The sequence below is a fragment of the Equus przewalskii genome, chromosome 2, assembly GCF_037783145.1.
Source record: "Equus przewalskii isolate Varuska chromosome 2, EquPr2, whole genome shotgun sequence".
Taxonomy (NCBI): Eukaryota; Metazoa; Chordata; class Mammalia; order Perissodactyla; family Equidae; genus Equus; species Equus przewalskii.
Window position 1 is genome coordinate 42,874,817 of NC_091832.1, and position 13,523 is coordinate 42,888,339.

Below are 13,523 nucleotides of genomic sequence, written 5' to 3' on the forward strand. Positions count from 1 at the left end.
GTGGTAGGGCTAGGAGAGCGATCATTAACTGATATTTTTAGAAAGAGCTCTATAATAAAACACAAATCTATCATCTGCACAGAAAAAAAAGAATATCTAAGAAAAAAGATAGCTTATTGTTTAAAAACTTCATATTACTATTGCAACGTCAAATCATAAAGGGTGACAGTGAAATAACATGCTATTCTCTGGAAACCATGGAAACTTGGACTTTAGTGCCAAGGAATGTGAAAGAGTCAGAGTTTGGGATTGCTTTTGCTCCCAACAACTTACTTATTAGTTGCAGAAAAATGAATACTGTTTTTATATCAATAGTGATTCCGATAGCTGTATTTCAAATTAACTAAGTCATCAAAGGCTTTCGAACAACATGTCTTTTTTACAAATTCATTGAAGAGGCTGATTCTGACAAACCTATCGCAGGGGCTGGCTCTGAAATACGAACGGCCCCTTCACTGAGCTGGCGTGGCTGCAGGGCCCCTGCATCAGGCACCAGGCTGGGACACAAAGATGAAGGACCCACTCCCACCTGAGGGCTTTCAGTCCAGGCGACTAAGTACAACCAGATAAGAGACACAATGTTACCAAGGACCTACTATATGCCAGGAATAGACAGTGAAGCAGGGGGTGAGCGTGCTGCCCTGGAGCCTCCAGGCTGGTGAAGGGACAGCTGAGTGCCAGGGGCCTGTGTGCTTGGGGGAGAAGCTCACGCTGGAAGGGGCCGAGGGAGGCCTTCCTGGGGATGATGGGGACGGATGGGATGAGGAGCAGGTATCTACTCAGGCTGTGTGTTTCCTGGAGAAGCAAAGGGCCCAGGCAAATGGGAGGGAGGGCTGGGGGCTGGGGATGGAGAGGAGAGGAGGAAGGAAGCTGCAGGTCAGCAGGGACCAGATATCCAGATTTTATAAGCACAGTTAAGAAGCTCAGACTTTGAACTGTGGACGCTGACTGGGGAGCCAGGGAAGGGATCTGACTGGATTTGCATTTTAGAAAGGTCTCCTTGACTACAGTGAGGAACATGGATTACAAAGACTGGGCACTCCTCCAGGAGACAGACTGATCTGGGGGTGAGGCATAAGGCCCTGGTTCCTGGCTTGGGCAGCTGAAGGGTAGTGGTACCACTGGGGAAGCCAAGAAACCCTGGGAGGAGGAGGTGAGGGAGGAAGGAGCTGGTCCAGGGTCGGTGAATGACTCTATGTGATGCCCCAGCAGAGGGGCTACACTGCGGGGGGGTGAGGGACGGGGAAACTGGCATCGCAGAGGCCTAGGCCAGGGTCTTTGGAATCCAGCAGGTGAGAGTAGAGTCAAGATGGCCAAAGGCCATCAGGAATCCAGAGAGGTGACAATAAAATGTACACTGGGTTTAGCAACAAGGCAGTCACCTTAACGGGAGCCCTTTCAGGGGAGTGCTAATTACAAAAGCTAGACCATGGGAACCTAGGAATGCATGGGAAGTGACAGTGAGTGTACTCAAACCTTTCCAAAGTTAGACAGTGAAAGAAAGGAGGTGGTGTGAGAACTGGGGGACCACATGGAGTCTTCGGGTAGGGTCATAGGACAGAACATGGGAAGCCTAGTTAGATTTGAACTTCAGATAAACAATGAGTAATTTCTCAGTATAAACATGTTCCATGCAATATTTGAGACATGCTTTTACTAAAATTTATCTGTTGTTTATCTGAAATTCAAGTTTACCTGGGCGTCCCTTATTTTTATTTGCTAGATCTGACAAACCTAGTTAAGGGGAAGTATTGGGTTCTCTCTTAATTGGACAGACTTGAGCAAGGCATTAAAGATTTAGATTCAGATGTTAAAGATGAGTCTAGAATGGGATCATGGGGAGCCAGTGCCTGAAGGGCAGAGAGGATGGGGCCCAGGGCACAGGAGGAGGAGGATGGAAGTTTCCAGTTTAATAGGAGGATGAGGCCAGATGAATGCAGATGCTGGTAGACTGCTGGGCTTGACGGACGGAAGGAGAGGGGGTACCTGGGGTCCTCTGCTGGCATGGAGAGTGGAGGAGGGGATGGAGGATGGGGGAATAAAGAACTCATTTTATTGGACAGAACCTGTTAAAAAACAAAATTCAACTGAGTAAATTTGAAGATCTAATTGGCCCTATTCAACAATTCATGAATCAGGCAGCATCCTGTCTAGCAAATGGAAGGGAGCTCCGAGGAGCTGTACATAATGGAAGACTTCTATAGGCAGAAGGGGCCAGGATAAGGATTGTTTCAGGCAAGGTCGCCCTCCTTTAGGGGATGATAGGGGTCTGTCAAGTGGACGGCCTCAATAGTGCTGCCCAGGAAATTCCAGAGCCATTGGTTAAAATTCCACTCCTGGGGGGCTGAGGCTGCAATTAGGTTAGGTATGAAGTCTTGGTTTGCTGACATGGGGCTTAGCACAAGTGACTCCATTTTGGGCCTGTTGTCCTTTTTAACAAACGGAACTGTAGGTTGCTTATTCCAGCTGAGTCTCTCACCCTGCAGGAGTGTGGGTCCAGATTCACTATGAGGCCCAGGTTCCTGCAAGAGCTCAGATGAGGTGGAGTGGACTGCCTCTGGGCTGGGGTTTTCCAGAAGGGAAGGACAGACGTCAGTGGGATGAGGAAGTTGAATATATTGGCAAGAGAGTGGCAAAAGGATTCCAAGTTCAGATTTTACACGTGAATTATGTACTTACTATAAAAGCCATTTTAATACACTATTCAATCTTTCTGAAAACAGGTTAACCGTAACACTGGACAAATGCCTGGGGTGATGACAGGGCACCAGCAACACCCTCTAAAACAACCTGTTCTGGTGAAGGAGAATTTCAAAGAGGAAATGGATGGACGTCAACAAAGGGCAGATGTCAGCTGAAATGTGCTCCCTCTTCACCTCCCTCCCTGCCCCCACCTCTTTGGGACAAGAAAAGGCACAGAGGCTTTGTTACCAGAAAATGGTTTCGACAATGACAAAGACAGGGCTATACAGACAGTTGTACACATTGTACACTGCAGAGAATTCACAGTAACCAGATGCCCGCACCAGGACCTGAGATTACATTGTATATTTATTCCTACTTTGCTGTCTGCCAACCACTGAGAGCAGGGGTTTGTCAGATTCTCTGCTGTAACCCTGGAAAGTGCCAGTAACTCTGGGTTGAATGAATGAAGGAAGGAGTGGGATCAAGAAGACACACTGGTAGCCGTCCAATTTTGGCATATGTGGTAAGAAAATATTTCTGCAACACAAACTCTTTTCACTTATGACAATAAGATTCTACCAACTTCTCTTCTACCTATTACCTGGTGAAGCTGAGGCTGGATGAGCTGGTCACCATGGTTACTTGGAGCTTTAAGCCTGATAGCGGTTTATTTTCTTCCAGCTTTCAAAATGACTGCTGGTCATACCAGGAGAGGGACTCCTGAGAAGGCTGAGCACCATGTAAGTGTTATTTTCCACTTTGGGGTAGTGTGGGGGGGAGTTAAGGATGTTATCTTCCATTTGGGAAACACAGATTCCCTCCATGTTCCTACTTTGCTTCTATTGAGCGGATCTGAGACGAGGCGGGATTTCAGTTTCTGCTCTTGGTGTTGGCGATCTCCTGTGAAGTAAACAATTTGCTCCAACATGGAAGAGACAACTGAACCTGTCAGACACAGAGAGGTCAGATGAGGCACATGCTTAAGAAATCCCAGTTTGTACTTTTTCAAAAGTTCTCTTCAGCCCTGTTATTTAGTAAAGGTGGATAACAAGTCAGAATCTCTTGAAAACTTTTCCATCTTAATAAGACCATCTGGGGCCATACAGCATCCAGGTTGAGTTTATGGGCACTGGAGACAGCCAGTTTGAGGCTCACTTACTGCCACCACCCGTTTGTGACGGAGTTTACATGATCCTCTAAGTCTTGGTTTCCTCCTCTGTAACATGACATGGAACCATTGCAAAGGTGAAATAAATGAGCTGTTTAGTACAGCGCCCTCACAAACCAGGCGCTCAAGAAAGGATCTCGTCCTGTTCTTATTAAAGAAGCAGGATCAACACAATCAGCCATGCTCAGCGAAGTAACACTCGCTTCTACTAAGTGATTGAACATTTCTGACTGCAACAAATGCTGATAACTCAGTGCAATTATAATCACACATCCTGCAATTGTGATTTTTCCAAATATAGACGCTGACTGGGCTAGTTCTAAGAGGACTCAAAAATCAGTCTCAGCCACGCCGTCCCATGTGGGGATGCCTGCTCACTGACGGGGCGACGTTGCAGTCTGATAACCATCACTGTTTTCTGATTCCTCCTCATTCACTGAAAAAATACAGAAGTTGAAATTAGCATAGGCTTCCCTTTAATGTAAAACATTCCATGTATTGAACTTTACAAATGAATTCTGTGTATATGTTTGACAGTGAAACAGTGTTCTCTACTCTAAGACAAATTCCTGCATGGCATTTATGCTAACAAATAAAAATGTTTTGCAAACGAAATTACACTATACTGTGCTTATTCTGGTGCCACAAGAGCACTGTTTGAAGAATATGTTTTTAAAAATAGAATTCTGCTTCTGGCCTATAGATCTCAAATATGAGGCATTCCTAAAATAAATAAACTTAAATGTTCATAAACAATACTATGGAGAAATAATGCTTTATTAGAAGTTTTAGGTATCAATGCTTGGCCTTAATAATTTTTAAGATGTAAATTTTAAATAAAGTTATGGAATAAGAGTGTTAAAACTGTTTCAAATGATAAATGCTTAAATTGTTATAGATAATTAGTAAAAACAAATTTGTCTTCAATGATACGTTTGCAATGATTTTTAAAAATTAGGCCATACTACTCTACGATATACAATTATGAACTATAAAATGGAATATTAATACAGCAATGAATTTCTTCTTATTAAGAAGAATATCTTCTTATGAAGTGTTTTCATAGAACAGAGTCCTAGACGTGAAACTGGTGGACTATAGGGTATGCGAATTTAGGACGATTATAGGTATTGCAAAATTGTCCTTTAACATGGCCTGGTGGGAGGGTGATGAAAAGGTTATGGAAATAGGCAGTGGTGATGTTTACACAACATTGTGAATGATCTTTATGCCACTAAACTGTACACTTAGAAGTGGTTAAAATGGTAAATTTCATGTTATGTATATTTTACCACAATAAAAAACACCTTTTTTTTCATTGCCCTTCAAAAAGATATGCCAATTTCCACGCCAGCCAACAATGTAGAGTCACAGAATTTTTAACCTGGAAAGGAAATAAGAGCCGAGGCCCGGAGGGAGGAAGTGGTTCTCTCGAGGTTACGCAGCTTGTCCGAGCTGGCCAGTGCCCAGCTCTCCTGGCTTCTCTTCTCGCTACAGGTGGACTTCAGGCTTCGAAAATCGAGTATTCTGGAGGCAACAACATTCGCATATTTTTTTCCCCTACTCTGAGTTGAGAGTTGTTGAATTAAAAGCCTAAGGGAGTCTCAGAAATACAAAAATCTGTGACATGGCACTGAGGAACTCCCTGTCTGTGAGCTGTTTAGGTTTTGTTGTTACTGACAATGTCTTAAAGAGACCAGATGCTGGAGGATGTTTTGAAGGTCAGGAAGGGAGCAGAGCCCTCGAAGGCAGGTGGCTCAGTGGGGGTGCAGGGAGCTCGGGAGTGAGCCCCTGTGGCCTGTGCCTCCCCCGTTTGAATGCACACCCTGATGAAGGCGGAGATCCCTGGAGGAGCCAAGTCTATGAAGGTAGAAAGCAGAAGGGAGGGTGCCAGGGCGGGGGCATTAGTGTTGGGGGACAGGGTTTCAGTTTTACAAGATGAGAAGAGTTCTGTGGACGGGGGTGGATAACGGTTGCACAACGAGGTCAGTGTACGTAACGTCCCTGAACTGCACGCTTAAAAACAGATAAAATGGTAAATTTTATGTTTTGTATAGTTTACCAGAATTTTTAAAAATAAATAAGTTAAAAAAAAACCCGATGAGGGCAGCGACGGAGACTGCTTTGTTCTCTGCGGGGTCTCCAGCACCCAGCCCAGTGTCTGGCACACGGTGGGTGCTCAATAACGCCGTGATGAACAGATGAACGAAGACGTCACTGGATGTACGCGGGAGTCACAGGCACCAGAGGAAACCCAGTGACCCGGCCGCACAGGCCCCCACATCCTGTGCTCTTCGTTTACTTTCTTTTCTACTTCGGTGCTCAGGAGAAATCACTAAAAATTATCCAGCTTGTCAGAGGACACTTTTTTCTGACATGTTACACAGAAGAAAAACTCAAGAAAAATACGTGCCGGCTGGGAACCTGTCTACTCTCGCTTCGGGAGCCTGCCCCTCCTCCTGCCTCCTCGCCCACCGGCCATTTGTCCATCTTTCTGCAGCCGCTGCCCTCGAGCCTCCAGCTCAGGCGTCTGCCCTTCCCCGGGGGCCTTGGGCCACACTGCCAGGGGCTTCTTTATGGCCATAGCTCTATTTTTTGACTTTTAATTTTTTATTGCACAAGTAACTTTTGTAGACAACTAGGAAATACCTATAAATTTAGAAAATAATAAAACCCTCCTTTCGCCCACGTAGCTTTGGAGTAGAGGAATGGTCTATTAAAGACGATCCACGTGCAGCGCCTCCATGTGGATTTGATACCGACCCTGATATCACTTTCCCCACATTAAACCCAGCATATATGAGGTTAAAACCAAAGCACTCATTCCTCGCTTACTCTCTGGCTTCCGGGTTCCAGAATCCATTATCCTCCATGGAGACAGACACCGTCAAGGACAAGCACCTGGATTATCTCCTCCCCACAAAGAGATACAGGCTGGTGGGAAAGCTGCTGACCAGCAAGGTCACGGGCTCCCTCCTCTCTGCAAGTGTCTCAAGGCCAAAGACAGGCTGGTGGGAAAGCTCCGACCAGCAAGGCCATATGCTCCCCCTCCCCTACCTAAAGCCCCAAATAAAAACCCTTCCTTTTAGCTTTTCGGGGAGTTTGGGATTTCAGCGTTAGCTTCCCTCTCTTCTTGCTCAGCGCTGTGCAAAAATAGAATTCCTACTTTCTTCCACCACCCCCGGTGTCAGAGATTAGCTTGCTGCGCAACGGGTGAGTGAACTCACTTCAGGTTCGGTAACAATTTGGCGACCCAGATGGGACAATGTCCCAGGTGGACGTCTCGCCTGTGGCACACCGGCCTCTGGCTAAAGGCTTCTCTTGGAAGCTGTCCTGCAGCTGCCTGAGCCCCTTGTCTCAGGGACAGTCCCAAGCGACTGGCTGCTAACCAGATATCGTTGGCCCACGGCGCTTTTGCTCTGGTGGTGGAAGAAACTGGGTTTAGGACTTAGGAAGACGTCTCTTGTAAGTAGCTGGTAGTTTTTATCTTTGTCTTTGTGTTAACCTTTTCCAACAGGACCGGCCGGAAATAATGGGTACCTTGGCAGCCCTCTGGGCTCTGTTTGTTTTGAAGTCGCCGCGACGCCCCGGCCAAATTTTGGTAAGTCCCCTGGGTGTGCACAACCAAGGTCCCTTGTCCTTGCTCATTTGGGAAGATCTGCATAGCAGATGTTCATTTTTTGGGCGCCCCCGAGTGTAGGACACGGACTAAGCTGGGACTGGAAGCACTTTGGTTTCTAGTTTTGGTCTTTGTTTTGGCTTCCGTTTGTGGCCAAGGGTTTTTGGGAATGTGCGCTTGTTTGGTATTTGTTGTTATCTGTCTGTCTGTCTGTCCTTTCAAAAGTGTTAACATGGGAGATGCTCATTTATTCCACCTAAGAGCCCATTGGGAAAAACTTTGGCTGATGGTCGACCTATAGCCATAAGGCAATGTCTAAAGAGGGATGATTTTCTTTTGTAACACCACGTGGCCACAATATTCTTTAGACTCTGGGGAGAAAAAAATCGCCAAATGATGGATCCTCAAGTTGGGAAACTTTTTAGAGAGTTCTTATGATAAGCAACTGTTTTATCGGTACCTATGTAAATACCAAATTAAGAAGAAATTATAATGACTAGTCTTAAGAACTTAATCAAACTTGGGGTCTCAGCTTCTCATAGTCTTACAGATGCTAATGAAAATGTTAAGTTAACAAAGAAAAATCAGAAAGGAAGAGTCACAGGACTCATCCCAATGGGATAAATGGAACAGATATAAATGAAGTTAAAACAAAGGTTATAATAAAATACTGCCTAAGGTTGGATGGGCTATTGGCTCCCCAATATTAAAGGACATCAGACAAATCTGTTCTATTTACCCCAGTTGGAAACATTTAAAAGGTCAGGAGGCAAAAGTCAGAGTGAGACACCTGACCAACGGTTGTTTGGGGCAACAGTTAGCCTACTAAGATTAATAAGATTATAAAGATTAAAGTATTTAAGCTAATATTATATGAAGAGGTTACGTCAACTTTGCCTGGATGTTTTCTTTGGGAATAAATGTTATGTCTAACTGGGAATGCTTCCCCTGAACAATATTGTAATACCAAAACTTGTTAATAGAATTCTAATGTAAGTTATAATTAAAAGTATAAGGGTTAGTAAAACTAAGATAAAGTTTTGTAAAAATTGATATACTTAAACAGGCCAATTTCAGTTCACCCAAACTGATGTATGCAATTGGAAAAGCCAGCTGCAACAACGGGGAGCCTGTTTTAATCTTTTGAGGCTTCTAAATAAAATTAGAAATACTTTACTGCCTCTTTAAGAGAAAATAATTAAATAATTAAACATGCCAGCAGCCAAACCCAAATCTGCTGCTTTTTTCTACTCTCTTGCTGAGCTTCCCAGCAAGCTGAGCTTCACTTCAACTCCCCCAAAATTCCTGATCTAAAATTGAACGAGAAAAAATAAGTAAACTTTTGAGATAATTTGGAATTGTAATGGCCATTCTGAAAACGTGTTTCAGAAGAGCATTCAAAATCTCTCATAATGGAATGCAGTCTTTAACGAATATGCAAAAACTTCTGAGACAAAGTTATTTAACATGATATAAAATGATCTTTGATGAATGAAAGCCTGTTTGTTTGCTGGTTTCATTTAAACTGAACATGTCTTCAAAGTTATCAGCATTGGCTATAATGCAGACATACAGCCTGGGTTTACTGGTCAAATGAGCTCATGTCATCTCTGTTACAAAATTTATCAATAAAACTCATAACTCAGTATAATAGCTAATTTTGTTTAATGTCTTATGGAGTTTTTCTAGACGATCTAAATATAATCGTTAAGAACAGGTAAATTAAATAAATGTAAAAAAATAAAAGTTTTTGGAAAAACTTTTTAACAATCATTATATATGTAATTATATGTATAATAATTATATTATGATATATGTACTTAAAACAACTGAGGATGATAGTTAAGTGCTGTAATGTCACATGAAGTTTTGAAGAGTAATTATTAAAACTGGGTAGGAGTTTTAAGTACAATAATTATGTCTTATAGGCTGCATACTTAAAAACAGCTTCCAAAATCTTTTTGGAAGCAAATTTTATAGCTTTACTAAATTAAATTAAATAATAGTTTATTGGGTATCTAGGTCATTTCCACATAAGATAAAATATTAAAGGTTAACTACTAAGCATATATTTGTCTGCCTTTGGTTTCTTATATCAAAGAGACTGAAAAGTGCTTAGGTTTATTAATAAACATCTTATATGTATGCTGAGAAAGTTTCTATGAGAAAACATATATTTCTAAAAGGTCTGTATACAAAGAGAGTAAAATATATGCTTTCAATAAAAAGATATAAAGAATGGAAATACTTTCGTTTCTTGAGTTGAGAAAGATAAATTTGTCCTAAAGTGCTGGGACAAATTCTGAAGGTAAAAAAAGTAACCAAAGGTTTGTAAAAGTAAAGCCCTAAAGAGATTTATGTATGGTCAAGTTGCCCAGGATTAAAGTAAATCCAATTAAGTAAATAAACTTATATGTCAAAGGTAAAGTGGTACAAAATTAAAACTTGGTTTCCTTTTTCTTAAAAGGTTAATTTTCCTACATTTTTAATCTGCTCTTGATAAAAAGATTATAAAAAGGCTTTTTTTGACTATTTTAACCTTGTTTCCCCTTGACTGTTTCTGTTGTCACTTTGAATAGATACCTGAGCATGGTCTCGCAGTGAGCTTTGTTTCCTATCTAAACAAATATTTTAAAGCTTTTAATATTTTTGACAAGCTTCCCCACACACACAAATATTGAAGTCTTGAATAAAAGCTTTCTTTTGACCTGGAAGACGAGGGAAAGTTTCTCTGGGGATTTTCAGAGGGCCCCTGAGACTTCTCGGAGAAATTTGCTCTCTTCCTATAAAAAAAAAATGCTAAACTAATAAGGCTTATTTTGTATGTTAAATTACATGGGAAGCGTTGTCAAATAAGTAATGATAAACTTTCTTAAATGGTATTATGTAAATTAGTGTTATTGATATAAGTATTTTCAAAATGATCTGATCTGTTCTGATTGTCGGCTATAATGCTGGTTATTATCTCAAAATGTTACATATCACAGACATGGTCAAATGCCTTTGTCAATTACCATTTTTGAATGTTTTGTTATTTATAAATAGTGGCTGTTTTACTTTGATGTTTCTGCAAATATGTTTCATCTGCAGAGAAATTCATGGAAAGGACTCTGACACTCTAGAATACAGGTTTCTAATAAACATTCAGATTGTAAAAACAAACTGAGTAAAAATTACAGAACTCCAACAGAGAAACTGATGAGCTCATAAACTGCTGACAGAAGATTAAGATCAAGAATCAATTACACAGGACAGAATAAACTGATAGGGATGATTATAATTTTTATGACTTTTTGATTGAGATATTGCTGATTTTTGATGTTTTGCTTTTTTTCAGAGTTAAGAAAACCTTTTTCTCTATTCTCTTAAAGAACTATGACTTACAGGAATTCATAAACAAAATTGAAACATTTGTCTTTTCCTCCCTATCTGAGCCCTCCAAAACGTAAAAACCCCTGATGAGTAAGTATTCTTATTCTTATGGCAATATAGTTGTTTGCATAAGTACAATAAGAATCTGTTCTTCTTTTAACAGGACACAATTGGAAACACTATTTATATTACCAAGGCTTTGACTGGAACATCATATTTGAAAAAACATACAGGCTTAAATATAACAAGACAGGTTTTGAGGAATGAAGGTTGACATTCTGGAATAAAGCCACTTGAAAATATTGGCCTGGTACTGTGCTTATGGGTTCTGTAACCTGGTAAGGTTGAGCAAAGAATGTTGCTCCTTTTGGCAGGTACAAGGAACCTCAATATTTTGGGGAACCTCATGAAGAGAGGGATTCGCCCAAATCTGCAGGTACTGCAGGCAGAATCTGATAACAGGTCCTTTGCTTGGCTTTCCTTGAGAGGCCTTTAAAGATCAACCTGAGATTCGTTATAAGATTCCAGCAAAGCAGATTTAAAAGAGCCTGTGTGATCAATTACTATTCTTGCTGTACTTATGTAAATAATTATGCCAAATTTATTAAAACTAAACATTGTTCAAATCAGTTAGTCTTAATTTGGCTATGTCTAGTGAAATTGAGGGTGATTTTAGGGAGGAAAATTATGTTTCAATAGAAACTATAATGCATGTTTATAAATATTGGATCTTAGTTTTTTCCACTGTCTTTGAAATTTTTGTTTTACTTCTGTTAACTGGACTGGATCTTGAATTCTTCATCTCTTGAAATATCTGGCTAAAAACGTCCAAACTAACATTTTCAGGTTTTTTCCCCATTATTTTCATTTGGAGTCATTGAAAACTAAATCTGCCCTTTTTCCTAAAGCCTTACAAACTGAAGCTGGAGGACCTAATATAAACTTAAGAGAGATTCATGTCTACTGCTGTGTAAGCCACTCAAAAAGCTACCTGAGTGCCCAATGACACCATCAGAGACATTTCAAACTGCAAAAGATGCTTTGACCCTGACTTCTAGGAGTCTTGATTGGCTGCCCCCTGGGCTCAAAAGCTGGTTTATAATTTGCTCCAACCATTAACCTTGTTTTTCTCTTTTTGTTTCTTTAGAAAAACTTCTTATTAAATAACTGGTTACTTACTTATATGATACAGGCCTAACTTAAGGAGCCCACCAGCATCACTGCCTTATTTAAAGACTGGTTCAATGAGGTGAAACAACCTACACCCCATTTCAGCAGGAAGTAGCTAGATCGGTCATCACCCCAAATCCCTCAAGATTGAAGGATGGACATAAAAGAGGGGGGAGTTGATACCGACCCTGATATCAATTTCCTCACATTAAACCCAGCATATATGAGGTTAAAACCAAAGCACTCATTCCCCGCTTACTCTCTGGCTTCCTGGCTCCAGAATCCACTATCCTCCATAGAGACAGACACCGTCAAGGACAAGCACCTGGACTATCTCCTCCCACAGAGATACAGGCTGGTGGGAAAGCTGCTGACCAGCAAGGTCACGGGCTTCCTCCTCTCTGCAAGTGTCTCAAGGCCAAAGACAGGCTGGTGGGAAAGCTCCGACCAGCAAGGCCATATGCTCCCCCTCCACTACCTAAAGCCCCAAATAAAAACCCTTCTTTTTAGCTTTTCGGGGAGTTTGGGATTTCAGCATTAGCTGCTCTCTCTCCTTGCTCAGCGCTGTGCAAAAATAAAATTCCTACTTTCTTCCACCACTCCCAGTGTCAGAGATTGGCTTGCTGCACAACGGGTGAGTGAACTCACTTCAGGTTCGGTAACAGTTTGGGCATCTCCCTGTCACTGTTGATGAGAGAAGAAAAAATATCTTTCATATTTTTAAATTTTCTCTGGGATAAACTATTTAAATGTTGAATTAAAAACCTCCAATACCATGGGACTGGCCCTGTGGCCTAGTGGTTAAAGTCAGTGCGCTCGGCTTTGGCAGCCTGGGTTCGGTTCCTGGGTGCAGACCTACACCACTCAGTGGCAGCCATGCTGTGTCGGCATCCCACATACAAAATAGAGGAGGATTGGCACAGATTTTAGCTCAGGGCTAATCTTCCTCAGCAGAGAAGAGGAAGATTGGCAACAGATGTTAACTTGGGGCAAATCTTCCTCACCAAAACAAAAACAAAACCAAAAAACCTTCCAATCCCAAAGGGAAGGAATACACATTTATCCTGCGTGTCTCATACATGTCATATTTCAGAGCAACCAAATACCCCTGATTGAGGAGGCAAGTTACGACGTTAGAAAAAGCCCATCATTATATGGCCCTTAATGAGATAATGAATTTACACAAAGACCATTCAAGGCTGAAACCATCAGGGCCTGGCCTGGTGGCGCAGTGGTTAAGTGTGCACGTTCTGCTTTGGAGGCCCGGGGTTCACCAGTTCAGATCCTGGGCGCAGACCTATGCACTGCTTGTCAAGCCATGCTGTGGTAGGTGTCCCACATATAAAGTAGAGGAAGATGGGCATGGATGAGAGCTCAAGGCCACTCTTCCTCAGCAGAAAGAGGAGGACTGGCGGCAGATGTTAGTTCAGGGTTAATCTTCCTCAAAAAAAAAAAAAAAAAAAAGGATGAAACCATCAGATAAAAGTGAATGCAGACTTAAAAATAGAT

The 13,523-nt window shown here is 41.7% G+C and overlaps 1 long non-coding RNA gene across 2 annotated transcripts; it reads left to right on the forward strand.

Annotated features, from left to right (window-relative positions):
* The first annotated feature begins 6,769 nt into the window (after positions 1–6,769).
* On the forward strand, positions 6,770–12,613 carry LOC139080924 (uncharacterized). 2 transcript variants are annotated; one of them, XR_011535787.1, is made up of 3 exons: positions 6,770–7,066; positions 7,371–7,454; positions 11,992–12,613. It is a non-coding gene; the product is annotated as an uncharacterized lncRNA (long non-coding RNA). The 2 variants fall into 2 exon arrangements; XR_011535788.1 differs by having other exon boundaries at positions 6,830–7,066; positions 12,037–12,613.
* Positions 12,614–13,523: the final 910 nt, after the last annotated feature.